At 35.7% G+C, this 16,756-nt stretch overlaps 1 long non-coding RNA gene across 1 annotated transcript; it reads left to right on the top strand.

Annotated features, from left to right (window-relative positions):
* Positions 1–1,962: 1,962 nt before the first annotated feature.
* Positions 1,963–12,913, top strand: LOC311445422. The gene is made up of 4 exons (XR_014698401.1): positions 1,963–2,097; positions 11,278–11,331; positions 11,860–11,957; positions 12,145–12,913. It is a non-coding gene; the product is annotated as an uncharacterized lncRNA (long non-coding RNA).
* Positions 12,914–16,756: the final 3,843 nt, after the last annotated feature.

Here is a 16,756-nt window from a genome sequence, read left to right as displayed (position 1 = left end):
GAATATAAACTTTTTTGGTTAGGCTTAACCTTCTTTATAATTACGAACATATAAATAAGGTAGTGCCCATACACATATTGTTATTGGGGGAGTAGGATTGTTCAGAAAAAGTTAGTGTACAGTACCTCCTGAACTGGAAAGTTTAATGTCTTCCATCTGCACTGAACTGCCTTTTACAAAGAAGTCTTGTGCAGTGGGCGACAAAGATCGCTCTTCTATCTGCCTTGCAGCAGGCAATTTCTTTTCTTTTCACTGTCTTCCAAATCATCCTCATACAAGTAAACTCACTTTGGTCTGTCTTAAAAGGCATGAATGATCCAATATCACATGAATTTATTACATAACTATTTTTACACAATATGTGAGCCATATGTGTTTTTTGTTGGTGGTTGTGTTGGTTTATTTTGTTTGTTTGTTTCATAAGTTATTTCCATCTTACAAAAACTTAAAGCTGTTCAGGATCAAGAGGACAAAGAAGCAATACTAATTTTTTTTTCCCACTGTTAGCTTATATTTCACCGTTTTGAAGTCCAGTGTTCTCTGGGTTTTGAAAGGTTGAGTTTTGGGAAACTGATTTGAACTCACTTCTACTTCCTATAAAGCAAATAAACAAGACTGCTGTCAGAGGCAAAAAAACTAACAAAGGAATAACAGCATTTCCAATGCCTCTACAAAGTTAATCTGTTTATGTGGTAAGTGCTTGCAAATTCTATGAAATGTACTCTCTGCATCCACAACCAAGGAGATTTGACTTTAAAATTGATAGCTCACTTAGGATAACCTTCCTCCACAGAAGTATGCTGAGGAAGTCACTTATTTGCACAGTATTGTGGATTTGGCTCCAGAGTATTGTATGAGTAATTGTGTAATGACTTTCTCCTGAGTATGTTTTTCATAGTGCACTGTATTTCTCCTGCAGAAAGAATAATTATGTAAAGAACTATAATCAGTATATATTGTGCAGCTAAAAAGTGCAAGATAAATTGTACAAACATATATTTGTATAACAGGTCTGGCTCTGTAAAAGATAAAATTGAATATTGAAATTATGATATTTTATATCTATTTCTGTTCGTGTATAACTTAAGGTATTTTAACAACTTAAAGATTTGTTATATCTGATACAGGCTATTTAAAGTGGGAAATCACCAAAGGAAATACTTGTGTTTAGCATTCAAAGGTCCAAAATATGAGGGCTGAAATTGGTGGTTCTTTTGATTTCAGTGTTGGCTGTCATCATGACACTCCCTTAGAAAGTATTTCTTCAGTTCTCTTGGGAAATCAAACAAGCTAACAAAAATAATTAATCTGTTGTTCTTAGCATTAAAAAATAAATATCCTAATCTTTCATCTTTTTGTATTCCAAATTGTTCTTTCACTTGGGACTTTAAAACAATATTTTACATATTGTTATAGAGTATGTGGTATGTCCTAATGTTGGTTTGGAGGAAGAAAGATGCATTTGCCAACATGCTGCTTTCAGCACCAACTAATAATAATAACAACAGATAATTTAGATAGTGTGATATTAGACCAATTCACAAAACTGAAGTTTGTCCTAATATAACATACTTCAAAATAAATCAAAAAATCATAAATCAAAGCTTTTCCTAAATAACTTAGATCAGCATGCTCTGTTGGAGGAGGTTTAGGATTTCTGGGTTCATTTTCAGTAAAACTAGATTGCAAAATAAGGAATTCAGATTAATAACAATTCTTGTTACTTTTATCAGTTATTTTTAGCAATATTATTGAGCCAAGGATATATTGCGGAGTACATTTCGACTCTCAAAAGTAAATTTTCTAAATACGAACTCATAGTAATTTCCTGGATCACGAACTTTTATGATTTGACATTATAATTATGTAGTATGCACAGATTTTCTTCTACTCTTTTTTTTTTTTCCCTTCCCCCAGCATGCCTTTAAAATATCTCTCACTATTCCTGTTTTCTCTACAGCAACCAAAAGTGACAGCTGAAACTAACCTGCATAATTCCCTGCTGATTGAAAATGAACCAGGTGATTGCGGTGTCCTATAAGCTACTTAATGAACAGTCTGTCATGCAGCCACGCCATGATCATGAGTCAGACTCTTGTGAGTTATCTGGTTTCGGCATGGATTGCTGATTCTTCTTGAATCATTCTATCCATCTGAAAATAATAAAATACTTGATTGTTGTGTAATGCCGTTGAAATGGTTTGTAAACTGCACTTCTACTGTAGTGGAAATAGGATAAATTGCATGCAACTTTTGACCGTCATTCAGAGTAAGCCTTATCAATTGTAAGCCTGAAACGCAACTTCCCTACAAAATTCTTCTCTACTAAACAAAACTTAACAGATTTTCATGATATTCTTCCCTTCCTTTGGCACATGCAGTATTTTAATGAGTTGTCCATTAATCTAACCTGAATTCATCAATATGAATAAACAGGTATTCATAGGACTGTAATACTGCTGATGGTAAAAAATAGAGCAAACTCGGTCAGTGCTCTCCTGTGACCCTCAACCCTGCCACTTCACATAGCTCTTCATGTTACTCTGTTTGGCTGTAGGAAAGATCCGAATCATGAAATACCTGAGCCTATTTACCAAAATTACACCTGGAAAGCACATTGGGTATACAAACAGATGACGTCAGAAGAAATGATGTCAGATTTGTAGTAGCTGTGGGTAGGCTGTTGCATATCCAAATCCATAAATATTATTTCATATTCTGCATGGGTCTAAGGAGCAATGAAAGCAAGCAACTTGCCAAGGTCACCTAATAAACTCTCCCAGTTGGTATTAACATTCAGAATCTCATGGCTCCCCACATCTATATTCAGTTTATCATCAGTGGTATCCTTTAATCATTATACAATCTTTATTTTTGCATCAGTGTGCTCTATTTCAACAGTTAATATTGACTATCCTTACTACGTTCATTTCTCTATGGGGTTAACAGATATTTACTAACAACTATCAAGAGAATGTGACATGAGCTCATGACCATAGAGGTTCTTTATGGCAAGACATTTTCTTTCCAGGTCTTCCCTTTTGTTACTTTATATTTGTCCTTTGCTTTCCTGTTCACCCTTTCTTATTTTTCTTGACAACTTTGATGTCAATTGGGCTGACAGGTCAAAGTGAGCAATAGCCTTTCCTTGTGTTCAGATGAAGCAAGTTACACATGTAATATTCTTAGATGGTGGTGTGACCTGGAGCAAATCTCAGTTCATTCCCAAATGCAGATCTGTGGAATGGCTTTATTTATTTCATTGTTAAAATCTTTCATTCTTAAGGTATTGTGTTTTGTTTTGTTTTGTTTTGTTTTCCACACATTTTTGTGTCAAACTCCCTTTTGAAGTTTTGCTCTCTGCTTATCCATCAGTCCCTGAGTTCTGACAAGTTTCATATCATAGTATAGGGCTGGTTTTGTTGTTGTTGTTGAGTGAGGTTTTTTGACTGAAAGTTTTGTCCTGGGCACTATTCATGATAAGGATATATTTTGCTGCAGCTGTCTGGCCATGCATGTATACTTATCAAAGCAATTGATCTATCATTTCAAAATGTAAGCAAAATCTAATGGGGGGAAAGGATGAAATATGCCATGTAACTGCATAACAGTGCTGTTTTGTTTATGAAATGAATGCAAATATAAAATTGCTTTACGTCTTCAAACAGTTGTTCTCCAGATTGGTACCTACTAGAAGCCCAGAGCTTTCTAAAAATAGCTAGAAAGTTTTTAATTATTCAACTTGAGATGTAGGCGTTTGATTTCCACGGGGATATATTCTCAGCAATTCAAACCCTGAAAGACTTCTGACAACAAGGTTTGTAAGACTGAAAGTGCTGTTTAAGACAGGCTAAACCCATTTGATTCTTACAGAGACTAGTGCCTCTTGTGATAGCAATTCCCTATTAGGTGCCTCCTTCACTTCTTTTTAAACTTACTGGAAAGAAGCTCTTTGCATGAAAGAGTTGAATATGTGTGCATTATATAACAATAAAACATGATATTTTCAATAAACTTATTGTATTATACATGTGAACTAATTATTAAATTATAAATTATACCTTTGCAGACTGGAAATGATACCAATTCTATTCTAAAATGAAAAATTCTGTCAAGATACAAAGGATTTTGTGTATGATTCCCTTTAGTATTAATGGCAGTTAATGTATGTGAATGGACACAGGGAAATATTTTGCTTTATTTTTCTTGTGGTACTCTATTCAGATACAAAAGAACAGTACAATGTAATTTTTAAAATTCAGTTTTTCAACATAATTATTCTATTTCACCTATTTCTTATTGTCATACTGAAGTTTCATGACTCTTTCAATGACTTCCTCAGTTTTGTGCTCAGGCTTCCTAGGCTGAACAGCTGTCTTGCCCCTGAACAGCATCTTGGTCTCATTACCTGGGTTTGCCAAGTTTACATGGCAGTGTATGAGTGTGCTGGATGTCTTCAAATCTCTCTCTGGGAGCTGTCACCTCCTAATAGAAGGAACAGCAAAAATAAGAAATGCAAATAGAATGAAGAATAAGCTGCATGTTATAATGATATCATGTGTGCCTATCTTTTTCTCCTCTCCTCTCCTCTCCTCTCCTCTCCTCTCCTCTCCTCTCCTCTCCTCTCCTCTCCTCTCCTCTCCTCTCCTCTCCTCTCCTCTCCTCTCCTCTCCTCTCCTCTCCTCTCCTCTCCTCTCCTCTCCTCTCCTCTCCTCTCCTCTCCTCTCCTCTCCTCTCCTCTCCTCTCCTCTCCTCTCCTCTCCTCTCCTCTCCTCTCCTCTCCTCTCCTCTCCTCCCTAGAAGTTCAAAAAGACTTAATGGCTGTCTATTTCATCATGTGCATGTGTGTTTTCTTTTAGGGATGCACTGAAGTCTGGGTTGGCTAACTCCTCAAAAGATTTTATAAATTATTTCCATCCACTGGACAGGAGGAGGGTTTTTACCTGTTTCTATTCTGCTCATTATCATCCTCACAAAACACCACAACTTTACCATAACTAATGGTGTCAATATTTTTAGCAACTTGTTTACCAGGAGCTGTTTCATTTAGATTTGTATAGTGTTCTCTTTTAACTGCCTTTGCCCAAACAAACCTGAATGAAGTTTTTTATTGTAGATATTCCCATGACCTGCTCTAGTCGGAAAGTATTATTGGATTAATGAGGGTCACTGCCATGTCCTTCATTTCTGTTTACATATTAGAAGTACTTAAGTAACAGATGATAAAAAAAAAAAAAAATGGATTCTGTCTTAAAATATTTAAATTGAATTTAGAAGATTAAGCATACCTGTTTCAACAGCAGAAAGCATTTTTTAGTTCCTGATCGTTAGCAAAAACTAAAGAAAGACCAAAGGAAACATTTTCACTCGATTCACCATGAATAATTTTGCCTTACTGCTAGTTTTCATCTTGAAATGTAAGCCAGATATATTTCATCATTAACCTTTTGAACAAGGCCAAGTATAATTGGCAATTCTCCTGAAAAATCCATTTGTCTGTATTACGCCATTCCTTTTATAGAAGAAATAATTGTCATTTTTTTGTATACTTTTTTTTTTTTGCAGCCAACCTTTGTAAAAGATCAGAAATATTATAAAGCCCCTAAATGATATCCTATTTCAGCTAGGTTTGCCAAGCAACAATTTTTGATTTCATTTAGAAGTATTTCAATATGCTCAATGTCAAAGAGGAGTACAATTTAGAAATTTTGTAAAAATAAAGAGTTTTAGTACATTGAATTCTCACCCTTGTCTCTATTTAAGCCTGACAACAAGGTTCTTAGAGGTGCTCAAGCTATCTCTTAACATACCATAACACACAACTGAGACTTGGAAATTGTGCCATGGCATACACCTATCTTGTCTGAAATCACCTACTGTCAGTAATAATGCCCTTTGTTTACTGAAGAGCTAATCAAAAATTTGACCAGCTGTAACTGGAATTGCCTTTTAATATCTTAGCTGTCAACCTGCAAGTATGTCTTTTTGACAGTATATTTGCAGGAATATATATGACATAGTAACAGATAACAGAACAGCCTTAACATCTGGAGAAGAGACTAACTTCAATCAAAATGAAGGATGATATGTTCCAGTACTTTTATGACAAGTGGGAGAAGATTTCAGAGAAGGGCTGCACTAAGATTTTTAATGGTCCTTACTTACTGAATCACCATCTTTTGCATCTCCCCACCCCATTCCCCCATTGGTTGCTTGTTGATTGCTGAATATTTGCCCTTTTCCCCTTATCATTATTTAATACATTAAAAAAAAAAAAAAAACAAAAAAAAAAACCACCATCAGGGACATAATTTTTATTTCACCTATTAGTTATTCTTCTGCTGAGTACACTGTTCACTAGTGAGTACTAGCATGCTGTTTTACAGTAGAAATGACACAAAAGGGGCACACATTTTCATTATAAATGCAATTATCTAGTCAGTGGTTGATGGTTTACTGCTCCTTTGGCCCCCCAAATAATATATTAGACAGAAGCTGCAGTAATATGTTTTGATACTTCTGTCTTATTCCAACAAACTTTTAAAGTCCATGGGAGTTCTGCCCTTGACCTCCTCCCGAGCTGAATATAGAGCACTTAGTTGGTGGAATATCGCTAGCACTTAGAGATCTACAGATAAAAGCCACAAGAGTGGAATTAGATATTATCACTTTTGGCATTACTTTCAGTTCACCTTAAAATACTCTTTTGGTACTGTATTTGCCCATTTTTGGCTTCTTACATTTCTGAATGAAATCCAGGCTAAAGTGTATGTCATGGAAAGCAGTTGCTATAAAGGTGCTATGTCAGTGGCCTCTAAATTTTACCATTTTTTCTTAAAAACCTAGAATGAAGTGACTTAGTGGTCCATCAGTCTATCAGTTTGGGAACCCTAAATCTCTTTTAAGATTTCAGTTTATTTCCCCCAAAGAGTATACATGCACACAAAAGATAAATTGGTGTATCATCATAGCTGACTTGGATATCTTAATTGATTGCATCAACAGACAGGGTTTTAATTGGATGGATCTGACACCTACTAGTTCTGGCTTTTACCTATTAGAAGCAATGCTGATTGAGGAGAAGTAAATCTCTGAAGTGCTGCTTCTATCTCCTGGAGAAGAGGGAAGGTAGGGTTAAAAGGAAACTCTGTTTTCCTCAATTTTCATATGTAATTTACTTAATGTGGAAACAAAGTGTTCACAGATTGAATTAGCTCATCATTTATAATACATATGTTTAATCCAAAAGTATAGTTGGATGGTGGTATAACAATGAAGTAAGTTTGCTATTTAGTTATTTTGTTATATGGAAAAGAGAGAGTTTTCTGAAGAAGCTATTATCTGAACAAATCCAGACTTGATGGGTGCATCCAGGTTGTTGGCTTTAGTATGTATCTGTCTTAAAAGGCTCATGGGATGAGAAAACAAATACTTTCATATCAATCCAATTATGCTTCTCTCTTTCTCTCTTTCTCTCTCTCTCTCTCTCTCTCTCTCTCTTTCTTTCTTTCTTTCTTTCTTTCTTTCTTTCTTTCTTTCTTTCTTTCTTTCTTTCTTTCTTTCTTTCTTTCAAGCTGTACCTAGAAGCCATTAGGTATTAATTTCTGACACTAATAAGAATACACTTGTAACATTTTTACTACCCCCTTATTGGAGGGTTTTCTGTCTTAGAAATAAATAAATAAATCAGATTACTACTGTCTAGTGTTATTAGGGAAAACAGAACATTAAGATTTCATATAATTTTATAACCAATTAGATTAGGCATTTTAGATTCTTAACTTTCAATGTAAGAATTACATGAATCTTTTTGATTGCAGGATACATCTATTCTTCTGCCACAGGGAATTCCCTTTAAAGGGTCTGAAATTAAACCTCTAGAGACTAATGCATTGGTGTGTCCAATATTGCAATAGCAGGTCAATGGCAAAATTGAGAAGAAAAATTATAATCTCACTTGTCTTCTTCAGACATCTTCATCATTGTTTGAATGTATTTAGTGCTTCAGAAATATTTTGTCAAATTTCTACTATAGGGAAAATGAGAAAACAAGGCATTATCTTAATGCCCACAAGTAAGGATAGGAACACAGTCTATATTTTGCTGAAATATGTCATTTTTATTATTTTTGAGTTTAGTTGTATTTGTACAAAAATGTTACGGATACATTAAGAACACTAATCCAATATACATCATACTGTACTACATCTGCAATCAATTCACGTTTTATGCATGTGAGACTATGCAAGCACAAGAAGCAGAGATGCACTCAGCTCAGTACTTAAGATAATACTACATTCTTCATCTGATACCTACTACCTCAAATGATATAACTTATGCTTGTGTTATTTCTTAAAGGCAGAATTCTTTTATAAAAGGCTGTAGAAAGCCATTTCCAATATGCTTGGTTCTAAGACAGCATTAACTTCACTGAACAGTGAAAGTAAGAGGAATCACTCATCTTGCCTTAAGGTCATGATAAAACTATAATCTGTTTATTGATAATTTTGCAGCCTTGTGAAGTGTTCTTTTGTGCCATAAATTTTACTGAGGTGTGTGTGTATATATATTTATATATATATGAATAATAGTATGTTAATTTCTCTGCTGTTTAAGCAGGATATAAGAAGATAAAATAGCCTAAATAGAATAGCTTCTTACAGTATTGTACACCAGTTAAAGTCAACTGGAACCCAACAGATCAATAGTTAAATACCATTAAAAATTATTTTGAGAAAAAAAATATCATAATTGACTTTACCATATGTTTCATTCTCTTACTACACTATCTTCAGAGTGAAACACAATCACTGTTCATAGGGAGTCTAATTGACTGTCAGTTAAGGCCTCAGTAATTGATTTCTTGACAGCTGGTAATATATCCATTGCCGACTGCATTAAAATATATGCTTATCCACTGGAGAAAGATGGGAAGCAGAGCTCACATGTTCACCAAATAGTACAAGTAGCAACAACTGCCTTCAAGATAGCTTTCTTGCACATGTTGCTTCATTTTCAAATCTTCCTCTTCTCTGCCTACTTAAGTCTTGAACATTTCAAAGCTCAAACAGTGAAAAGAGAGCTTTGGCTTTTGCATTCTCTTTTTATTCTGTAGCTTTGGCTTTTGTGCTCTCTCTGCAATTAATACCTGAAACTATGTTCAGACAATCTTGTGATTTTTGCCTGAAAGTTTGTTGCAAACTTTGTGTGTAGCTCTGCTGAGAAATCATGTATGTATTGACTAAATTTTGAGTTTGTTAAAGTAAGGACCAAGGAGTATATGGAGTGAGAGAAGATCTGACTTGAAAGCCCAACACTACACTGGTAACAGTTCTTCCAGATTATAAAACTGGTCTAATTTTGAAGGTTTAGACCAAAAAGAAGCAATCAATTTCCCAGATGAGCTCTATTTCATGTCCTCAATTTGTTTCTCTCATGCTTTGGTTTTCTGTGAGAGCCAGTATGTGCTGTTTTGAAACATTAATGCCTTTTGCAGTGTAACTGCTGTAAGAACTACTTTGTGTATGAAGATTAGAAAGTGAAAACTCATTTAGCTAGTGAGTGACAGAGGGAGAACAGAAATATAATGAAAGAAGTTTTGTGGGTGCTCTTGAATATTAAATAAATATACAGCAAGAATGCTTGATTTCAGAGAACAGGAAGGACAAAATCATCTTGCTTTAATTTTTACAAATAATTTTGTATAATTAAAGAAATTAAACTTCATTGACACAGAGAACAGATAAAGGATGTTGATTCTGTAGGTCTTAGCTAACACAATTGTATGTTAACAACCCCAGAAATAAGGGAGTAAAAGTCTGTATGCATAGATAATGGAACCAGCAAGAACTGGCTTGACTACTGAAATCTGTCAAAGAAGGGAAAGGTCATAAGTTTAACAGTGAGGAAGACTTCTGGTCTTCATCAAAAGATGACCGGAGTAGGCCAGACAACCACCCAAGGACTCCAGTATGCATGCAAATATGGGATGGAACCTGTTAATGATTCTTCAGAATCATTACCTGATGAATATGCAAGAGATTTATGGGAAATTAAATGAATATGTATATATCCCATTAATATAAGAACACTTCCAGAACCATTGGTGTGTGTGTTAGGTGGAGCAATCCCCCACACACCCAGTTCTGTAATAAAGAATAACTGCTCAATGACTTTAGTTATTGAGTTTTCACTGCATCACCATGAACTAAATGGTTCTAATGGACAATACCAGTCTTGAGCTACTTTCTGGTGACTGGTTCTGTTGATTCCCACAGTAATGAATTTTATCAATAAATACATGCTGCTGAAAGGTTTCTTAATTGTAACCATTTCAGTCTTGCTTCCAACAGTTCATCACTGTGTGAGCTGAAGACCATTCTACTGCCCAGTTCTGCAAAAGCTTAGTAGAAAATTTACCATCCTACTTCAAGCTCTGAAGAGTATGAGTTTCTTTAAGCTCTAATTTGTCTCTTTATAAAATTTGTTCTAATTTTATAAATTGTACATGTTCTAATTTGTTCACGGACATAATGTGAATTGAATTACTTAAAAGGTCGAAAGTGTGTTTGTGTTTCTGCATTAAAAGAGCATATCTGTCTGTCTATCTTGTTCTCCATCACAGAAGTATTTATGGCCTTTGGCATTATTATACACAAAGAAGGAAATTAAAATGTTTCTAGTGATTGTTCATTCTTGTTACGCAACTACAACTACATTTTTCAGTACTTCTTGGTCAGTAATAAAGACTGCTGCATAGCTGTGAATCAATAGATGATTGGTGTAGCCTTTTCTTTTAATTGTCAGCATCTCTACTACAGATAGAGCCAAAGAAAAAAGATTTGATCTTAAGAAAGAAATCGCCACAATAATAGAGCAGTCTTTAGTTCATTTTTTTTTCTCATCACACCAGTATGTGCATCCATCTATCACTATCGTAATGTGCTTTTGAGGTGTGAAAAGCTATTTGGTACACGTTCTCAGTAACTACCTCTGCATAATAGGAACACCAGAATTGAGAGTACTTTTCATTCACTGAACAACTGGAATACTTAGTAGATGAATAAATGAGCTTTTTAAGCAAGAACATCAGAGAAGAGACATATAAGATATTAAGAACCATAAAAATAATTTTCTAAATAATCTCTTCATGTTTATTTAATTAAACTATATGTTTTGATGACTCTAAATATTCAATATATTGTTAGATACTTATTTTCATTTTTTTTCCACATACAGAAAACTTACATGCTTTATTTCTCTTTGTACCAACTGCAGTGCTGAATACGGCAGATTGTGATAGTAGCTATGTAACACCAACCATCTTAAAAGGTAATAGCAAAAAGAACTCTGTCAGTTAAGTACTGTCTTAGCAATTTTGTCCTTAAGGCCCAAAGAGTTTCTAATTCCTTTGGAGCAGCATATGCTTCTGTGTAAGATCAAATGGGTTATCTAATCTTCTCCTTGCCTTGTCTGATCCAAGACAAATTTTGCATTGTATCTAGATGTGGAGTTCTCTGTGTGTTCAAAGAACCGATCTGTGATCTTTCTGTAAAAATTGCAACCTATGAAATCAAATGTATCTGGTAAAGATTTTAATCTTGTGCTCTGGGACAGAAGTAACATCTGTCACTCTATCAGAATAAATGCCTACATCTTAATGATTGTGCTGACCCGTTACATAGATATTTTTATGCCCTGAATGGCAGGCAGCTGTGCTCTTTGAATATAGTGCCAGAAGCAGTAGGAAAGGGAAAGATGGGGCAGAAGATATGCCTTCTATCACACTGTGTACAGGATCTGAATATTTAGTATGTAATGTTTTGCTAAGTGAGCTGTTCCACCCTCTTCTTCCCTTAGGATCAATTTAAGATGAATATTGTGTCTAGAAGGAAACACCTTTTATTCCAGAGAAAAGAAATGCGGCCTTACAGTAATACGTATTTTTCATTTTGCAAGTAAGTGCTATTTTTCAATATTTGGGATATAGCAGAGAGAAGTGCTGGGCAAAGAAAGCCAATATTCTTTAAAGTATACATTGCTGTGGTCCCATTCTTTCATGACTGCATGTTTTCCCTTTCTAGCCAAATTAATGTATTTTAATGTTTTGTATAATTCTATGATTCCACTGCTGTTTTATCAAAGCAACAATCACTTTCTGAGAGATGATACTTGCTCAGCTAAGAGGAGAGTCTGTGTGCATGTCTGTATGCCCTATCCAGCTGGGTGGCTATGAGTTGCACTCTCATGTGCAAAAGAAGAAGAAAGAAGACCTACTTTACAGAAACTGGAGTTATCCAGATACATTGAAGAATTTAGTGCAGGATGAAATGACTGCTGCCTCTAAATCTAGTCATCTTGAAGTTCATTGGATCCTGCCACTTTACAGCTCTCAGTCCAGTAACGGCACCTGGGTTTGTTTGTCTAGTCATAAAGGAAGTCTACTCTGCTTTGTTGTTTTACCCTTGCTTGTTCCTACACACATAAGTATACAGATGTTGAACCCATTTCAGTGAAAAACATACTGAGCTCAAACTACACACTTGTGACTAGTGTTTCAGTTGTAATATCTTACTTTTTATAAAAATTCTTTCATCTGGGAGGCTTTGAAAGCTGCTTACATCATGAAGGCTGCAAATTATTTCTAAACAAGGTCTTACTACTTGCAAACTTAGATGTTATTTTGTAAAGTAAGATAGATTGAATTATTAGAGTCAAATCTTTAATGTTACTCTTGTTTACAGCACGCTTCCCTTAACAATAAATCTCCAAGCCCGTGGGCACTTTCAATTACTGCATCTTCCTTGCTTAGCAAAGGAACTCATAAACTTCTCTTTCTGTCAGACCATCTTGAAAGATCTTTGTATGTAATGCAGACTGTGTTTCTGATTATTTTTATATAAAGAAAGACTTATTAAATGGATATCTTGTGGGGTTCACCCCTCCTTGTCTGTGACAACAGTAAAAAAGTGTTAGACAAGCTCTGGAGACAGTTCTGAGTTTCCTTTGGTAGTCTTAATTAATAGGTTCTAAAAAAAAAATATATATATATTCCTATGCATTGTGTAAAAGGGGCAGGAAATGCAATGGAACTCTTTAAAAATGGATCCTTAATGTTTAAGACTTTCATGATGTATAAAAAATGGCGATTATCCCCAATATAAAGACTTTCAAATGTACAGCAACAAACTTCTCAGTATTTCAAGTTTTATGAATTTTAGAGAAACCCAAAGATGCAGCTGTAAAGGCATAGATATCTCTCCTGCAGCGGAACTTATGACATTATTTGAAAAGGTGTCATGTTTATGTAAATAGTTTCTTGACCTACACAGATGGCAGAGAAAGATTCATGCTCATTTAACAGATGTAAAAACAAGGTATGCACAGGAAATGAAATTCAAATTTCACAAGTGTCTTTCTTTTCTATAACATTTAGAAAAAAGAAAGAAAGAAAGAAACAAACAAACAAACAAACAAAAAAAAAAACAAACATGGAAGAGGTAGAAATAACAGCTCAAAACTCCTAATAGTTTGTCTTTCTAAACCCTGCATATTTTCACAGAATCACAGTTGGCTGAGGTTGGAAGGGCCATTTGAAGATCATCTAGTCCAGCCCCCCTGCCGAGCAGGATCACCTAGAGCACGTTGCACAGGATCACATTCAGGAGGATTTTGAATATCTCCAGAGAAGGAGACTGCACACCCTCTTTGGGCAACCTGTCCCAGTGACAACCCTCCAAGTAAAGGAGTGCCCCCTCATATTGAGCCAGAACCTCCTGTGCTTCAGTTTGTACCTGTTGCCTCTCCTCCAGTGGCTGGGCACAACTGAAAATAGACCGGCTCCATCCTCTCGATACCCCTCAGATATTTATACACATTGATGAGGTTTCCCCTCAGTCTTCTCTTTTCCAGGCTAACCAGGCCTAGTTCTTTCAGCCTGTCCTGGTATGACAGGTGCTCCAGTCTTCTGATCATCTTCATAGCCCTCCTCAGAACTTGCTCCAGTAGTTCTATGTCCATTTGGTACTGGAATGCCCAGAATTGGACACAATACGCCAGGTGTGACCTCACCAGGACTGAGCATAGGGGAAAGATCACCTCCCCTGACCCTCAGGCAACACTCTTCTGAATGCACCTCAGGATACCATTGGCCTTTTTGGCCACAAGGGCATGTTGCTGACTCATGCTTGGCCCACTGTCCACCAGGACTCCCAGGTCCCTCTCTGCAGAGCTGCACTCCAGCAGGTCATCCCCCAGTCTGTACTGCTGCTCGGGGTTATTCCTCCGTAGGTGCAGGACCCTGTACTTGCCCTTGTTGAAGGTTCCTTTCAGCCCAGCCCTCCATCTTGTTGAGGTCCCTCTGGTAGCACAGCCCTCTAGGGCATCAGCCATGCCTCTCAGCTTTGTGTTGTTAGCAAAATTAATTCTAAGATTGCAAGAAGCATGGTGTGTTTTGAATAGAAACCATTACCAACTCACACCCAGTGAGTCAACAGAAAAGGTGAAAAAGAAAACAAAGCCCATAAAATGAGAAATGCCATGACTCATGTTTTCTGTTAGTTTCATAGCTAACTTCAGAAATCTGAGCTTAGAAGCAACCATTGATACAGTAAGTAGAGTGACAAAGGAAACTGGAGACATTCATCATTTCTTAAAATCAGTCCAACATTACTTACTTAAATGTCTCTTAGAAAACTATTTGTAGGAATGCTCTTTGGACATGTTGATGAATATTGCCAGTGTCATGCTTAGCTGTTAAAGTAATGGCATATAATCTTTTATGCCTCTGTTTAAAAATATTCCTTAAAATAAATAACAATTGAAATATATGAAGCATACAACTCTATCACAAAACAACTCCAATCCCATTTTGTAACAGTAATGGGTAGATTGCAGCAGGCTTCACAGATTAAAAACATTTTTTGCTGAATTGGTTTCCTATTTGTCAAACAGGATGCAAAATACAGGCTACCTTTCCATATGTGGTATACTAAGGTATAAACTCTACTTCTGGTAAGCAGTCCACATCCCTTTGTCATTTTGAGTGTCAAGTTTAACTATCTCCATGTACATTTTATATACTGACCCCTATAAATCTGCAGGTATTTAGTTTCATAATGTGATATTTGACACCTAAATTTCAAATGTAGAAAGAAATTATATGTTAGAATAAAAAATTATAGCACTCTGCCATCCCTGCTAAAGGTATACTAGCATCCACGAGAAAAGAATATTCTTCATTTGATAAAGTTTAAATACAGATAAGTTGATATTAAAGATAAAAATATGGAATCTATGAAAATGGTAATGGTTACATCAGCAGTAATACATATGTGCTCCTGACATGTGGAAATATTAGACCTTTTTGTGCACAAGTAATGTCTATAGTTTGCTTTTAAAGATTTGATTTGATAAGAGTGCTTCCTTTTTCAGTTCTTTTTTACATTCTTAGCAATTAAATTATATGGGCAGGCAAGCCTGTCCTACAATATATAGATTTGATACCTCAGGCCTGGCAATCTGAGTCAGATACTGCAAATAAACTCTTGAAATTGAAAAACTGCCATTGGTTCATATTCTCAGACCTATTTATGAAGTGTTGTGAGGATGTGGAGGGGACAATTCAACAAGAACTGTGACTCCAAGGGCAGAGAATTTAAAAAAAGAAGAGGACGGGTCCTGCAATTAATTGTGTTTGAAAGTGTTAATGCTGGAAACAAAAGCTGTTGTAAATATGAGAACTAAAGGAAGGTGAAGGCCTGAAAAGAGCTTTTCACTGTTCGTTGTATAATTGGGTTGACTTTGGTTAGTTCATCACAGGTGCTGTGGTGTATATGGCCAATTTATATTATTTCCCTACCTTGCTCTGCTCTTCTGCTGCACTCTTCAGGCTTCCTAACAATGATAACCTAACACCAAGATGACCTCTGAAAGTATTGGGCCCCGGTCCTTTTGTCAGTTTTGTTTTTTTTTTATACTAAAGTTCCAATGATTTGAACTTAGGAACATTGACCTTCTAAGTCTATATGAATGAAACATGTTAGGCATTTGGTGAGCTCCTAGTTATGGCACTAACTGATAGAACTTAACATGCCAGAGCTCCTCTTCCTGCTTGAAGACCTTTCATCCCAAGTGACTGAATGGGTCACAAAAGTCCCAGCCACAGTGGTCAATATAATTTATCCAGTGCTTTAAATCAGCATTTTGACTGTAGGCAAGGGAAATTTGAGCACTGTTCCTTGTGATAAGAAAAGGAAAGAACAAAACTGGTAAAAACAGTTTATTTCTATTAAATGCTTGAGTTTCAATGAAGTAGCATATTTTGGCAAAAGTTAATGTTGCTGAAATTTAACCAATTTATGCAGATTGACAGTTCCAGTTACTAAAAGGGGACCACAAGTGAGAGTAAGGGGTACAAGGTTTGAATAATGAGTCCTTGCAATGAACATTCCTTCTCTGCAGAGACTGCTTGGAAGGCTGTCTGACCTCTAAAATATATTAATCGTCTGCCTCTGATGTAAATCCATTTCAGAGGGAAAACATTCACACATTCACTGTTGCCTTTCATGCAATACATACAGAAGGGCAATGATAAATTTTGTTCTTTTCTGCTTATTTAAGAAGAAAATTAATTTTGTATGTAAGTAAAGGTGTTTTATAGAATTATTCTTTGTCAACAGAATGTACGATATGTCACTTGAGGTACATATACCTGTGATTTTGAGGGTGACACCTGCTAAAAATGACCTCCATCTAA

Source organism: Aythya ferina, assembly GCF_964211825.1.
Source record: "Aythya ferina genome assembly, chromosome: 15".
In the NCBI taxonomy this organism is placed as follows: Eukaryota; Metazoa; Chordata; class Aves; order Anseriformes; family Anatidae; genus Aythya; species Aythya ferina.
This window is presented reverse-complemented; position numbering and strand designations above follow the sequence as displayed.